Here is a 4,854-nt window from a genome sequence, read left to right as displayed (position 1 = left end):
TCAGACAAACTAGATTTTAAACCAAAGGATGAAGAAAGACACTATATCAAAATAAAGGGGTCTAAAGAAGATCTAACAATTATAAATATTTATGCCCCTAACTTGGGAGCAGCCAAATATATAAATCAATTAATGACAAAATTAAAGAAACTCATTGATAATAATACAGTAATAGTACGAGACTTTAACACCTCACTCATAGCAATGGACAGATCATCTAAGCAGAAGATCAACAAGGAAACAAGGGCTTTGAATGACATACTGGACCAGATATACTTAAGAGATATATACACAGCATTTCATCCTAAAGTATCAGAATACACATTCTTTTCATGTGCACATGGAACATTCTCCAGAATAGGTCACATACTGGGTCACAAATCAGGATTCAACTGTTACAAAAGATTGAGATCATACCATGCATATTTTCAGACCACAATTCTATGAAACTTGAAGTCAACCACAAGAAGAAATTTGGAAGGACCACAAATACATGGAGGTTAAAAAACATCCTACTAAAGAATGAATGGGTCAACCAGGAAATTAAAGAAGAATTAAAAAATACATGGGAGGAAATGAAAATGAAAACATGAGGGCACCTGAGTGGCTCAATCAGTTAAGCATCTACCTTTAGCTCAGGTCATAATCCCAGGGTCCTGGGATGGAGTCCCATATTGGGACTTGCTTCTTGCTCAGCTTCTCCCTCTCTCTCTTCCCCTCCCCTCACTGTTCTCTCTCTCTCAGATAAATAAATAAAATCTTAAAAAAAAAAAAAAGGGAGTGTCTGGGTGGCTCAGTTGGTTAAGCATCTGCCTTTGGCTCAGGTCATGATCCTGGGGTCCCGGGATCAAGCCCCACTTTGGGCTTCCTGCTCAGCGGGGAGTCTATCTCTCTCTCTCCCTCTGCCCCTCCCCACCACTCATATTCTCTCTCTTTCTCTCTCTTTCAAATAAATAAATAAAATCTTTAAAAATAAATAAATAAAAATTAAAAAAAAAAAAAGACCCACAGCGAATATCATCCTCAACATCCTCAACAAGGGAAAACCTGAGAGCTTTTCCCCTAAGGTCAGGAACACGACAGGGATGTCCACCCTCACCATTGTTGTTCAACATAGTACTAGAAGTCCTAGCCTCAGCAATTACACAACAAAGAGAAATAAAAGACATTCAAATTGGCAAAGAAGAAGTCAAACTTTCATTCTTCACAGACAACATGATACTCTAAGTAGAAAACCTGAAAGAGTCCACCAAAAAAATTGCTAGAACTGATACAGAAATTCAGCAAAGTGGTAGGATATAAAATCAACACAGAGAAGTCTGTTGCATTTCTATCCACTAACAATGAAGGAGCAGAAAAAGAAATCAAGGAATCAATCCTGTTCACGATTGCACCCCAAACCATAAGATACCTAGGAATAAACCTAACCAAAGAGGTAAGGGATCTATACTCTGAAAATATAGAACACTTATGAAAGAAATTGAAGAAGACACAAAGAAATGGAAAAACATTCCATGCTCACGGATTGGAAGATCAAACATTTTTAAAATGTCTATGCTATCCAAAGCAATCTATACATTCAAAGCTGTCTCTACCAAAATACCACCAGCATTTTTCACAGAGCTGGAACAAAGAATTCTAAAATTTGTATGGAACCAGAAAAGTTCCCAAATAGCCAAAGTAATGTTGAAAAAGAAAACCAAAGCTGGAGGCATCACAATTCCAGACTTCAAGCTCTATTACAAAGCTGTAATCATCAAGACAGTATGATGGTGGTTCAAAAACAGACATATAGGTCAATAGAACAGCATAGAGAACTGAGAAATGGACCCTCAACTCTATGGTCAACTAATCATCGACAGAGCAGGAAAGAATGTCCAATGGAAAAAAGAGAGTCTCTTCAACAAATGGTGTTGGGAAAATTGGACAGCCACATGCAGCATAATGAAACTGGACCACTTTCTTACACCATACACAAAAATAAACTCAAAATGGATGAAAGACCTAAATGTAAGACAGGAATCCATCAAAATCCTAGAGGAGAACACAGGCAGCAACTTCTTTGACCTCGGTTGCAGCAACTTCTTTGACCTCGGTCGCAGCAACTTCTTGTTAGACACGTCTTTAAGGGCAAGGGAAACAAAAGCAAAAATGAACTATTGGGACCTCATCAGGATAAAAAGTTTTTGCACAGCAAAGGAAACAATGAACAAAACTAAAAGGCATAGGAGAAGATTTTCACAAATGACATGTCAGATAAAGGGTTAGTATACAAAATCTCTGAAGAACTTATCAAACTCAACACCCAAAAGACAAATAATCTAGTCAAGAAATGGGCAGAAGACATGAACAGACATTTCTCCAAAGAAGACATAGAGATGGCCAACAGACACATGCAAAGATGCTCAACATGACTCATCATCAGGCAAATGTAAATCAAAACCACAATGAAATATCATCTCACACTGGTTAGAATGGCTAAAATTAACTCAGGAAACAACAGATGTTGGTGAGAATGCAGAGAAAGGGCAGCCTTCTGAGAGTGCTGGTGGGAATGCAAGCTGGTATAGCCACCCTGGAAAACAGTATGGAGGTTCCTCAAAAAGTTGAAAATAGAACTACCCTACAACCCAGCAATTGCACTACTAGGTATTTATCCAAAGGATATAAAAATGGTGATTCAAAGGGGCACATGCACCCCAGTGTTTGTAACAGCAATGTCCACAATAGCCAAAATATGGAAAGACCCCAGATGTCCATCAAAGAAGAATGGAAAAAGAAGATGTGGTGTACACACACACACACACACACACACACACACACACGCACACGATGGAATATTACTTAGCTATTTGCAATGAAGTGGATGGAACTAGAGGGTATTATGCTAAGTGAGATAAGGCATCAGAGAAAGACAAATACCATATGATTTCACTCATAAGTAGAATATGTAGAATTTAAGAAACAAAACAGATGAATGTCGGGGAAGAGAAGGCAAACCATAAGAGACTCTTAACTGTAAGAAAAAAACTGAGGGCTGCTGGAGGGGAGGTGGGTGAGGGGATGGGGTAATTGAGCGACAGGCATTAAGGAGGACACTTGAAGGAATGAGCACTGGTTATTATATGCACTGATGAATCACCAAATTCTACCCCTAAAACTAATAATACGCTCTCTGTTAACTATATTGAATTTAAATAAAAAATTTTAAAAAAGAAAAGATCAAAAACTAATGATGTAATGTATGGTGATTAACATAACAATAAATTTTTTTAAAAAGTTAAAAAAAGGAATAAAATGACTCTTCTATGGACTGCAAAAAAAAAAAAGAAAAGAAAAGAAAAGAAATAGCACGGAGCAGATAATAGCCTCTCAATTAAAAAAAAAAAGTTCTCTCTCCCCTCTCCCTCTTCCTTCCTCCACCAACAGCCCCCCTACCCCTGCTCATGTGCACATGTACACGTGCTGGCTCTCTCTTTTTCTAAAAAAAAAAAAAATTCACTGGAGAAAATATTTTAAAAAATAATATTTATTTTTGAAAAAGGTGTAACAGTCTTGGAAAAAGTCTTTATTTAGATAGTATGAAAAATACTGAGGGATGAAGAGGCTTCACAGGAAGATATTATAATTGTGATTTCTCAGTGCTTAAGTCAAAGGCTAAGAGGAAACACCCATGGCTTTTCTCTACTCACAGTTTTCCATTACAACCTGATGTCAAATGTTTGCTCCACTTTCAGCTCATGTGACTCAGTACTGGATTCAGGAAGCATGGTCATGGTAGACTTATTCAAAACGTATGTCCTTAATGAAACATCTGGGTAGGTTACCTACATTTCTGGATCACTAACCCCAGAAACATCCAGGTAAGTACAGAACTCTGATGCTTGAAGGAGCTAAACAGACAAAATATTTTCATGGAATAAATCTACAAAGCTCATTATTATAACTTATTAAAACTTACTCCTTTGCTTTGGAAACACTTTCTTCTCTTGGTGTCTCTATCACCCAATGTCCTCTCCTGGTTTTCCTCTGGTCATCCCTGACTGTTCCTTCTGTCTCCTTCGAGGCTATTCATTCAGCACGTCTCCAAAATGCACATGCCCACGTGTCTGTTCTAGGCCCTTTGCTCTCTCTCTCTCTGTGCCCTCACCTGAACAACCTCATCTGCTCTATTGATGCCTGCTCCCCTCTGTGTAGCAATCATCCTCTGACAGCCCCTAAAAGCTACTACTTAATAACTTAGAAATGGGCTCAATATAAAAGCTCATTAGCCTTCATTTCTTAATAGATAATTCTCAGAAATGGTTATCAAGGAACAAATGTCTAAACCAATATGTTATCCTTTGATCGCCTTTTCCACCAGTTTCTCTGACCACTGATGTTTCTGTGTTGGGATGAAGAGATCACCTCTTACTTTGAATGTGCTTCCTCTGAAGTTATTTCATCATAGCCTAAACAAATATCAATTTAATGTAGTACTTTAAAAAATTCATCTGAGAGATGCACAAGTTGAAGAAAGCCCCCAGGAGGGGGTACAGCCACTCCATGTCTTCCCAGCTGGCCATGCCTCAGGGAGGGACCAGAAGGACACCTGCTGAGTAGGATGTCCACTCCTGGAATGAATTCATGTATAAATGGATAACACAATAACCCCCAGATTGTCCTTCCCAAACAAGCTCCACCTTTCCTTTTAAGTGGTTTAGGTCATGTTTGATTCTCACCGCTTTGCATTGTCTGAGAACCAAGACATTGTGTTTTTATCCCACTAAATATTTGTTCCAAGGCCCGTCAGCCATTCTCCTTCCCCTTTCCCTCCCTCAGAGGTCACTCCTGACCGTAAAGCAATTCTCTCCC

The sequence above is a fragment of the Zalophus californianus genome, chromosome 1, assembly GCF_009762305.2.
Source record: "Zalophus californianus isolate mZalCal1 chromosome 1, mZalCal1.pri.v2, whole genome shotgun sequence".
NCBI classification, from domain to species: Eukaryota; Metazoa; Chordata; class Mammalia; order Carnivora; family Otariidae; genus Zalophus; species Zalophus californianus.
This window is presented reverse-complemented; position numbering follows the sequence as displayed.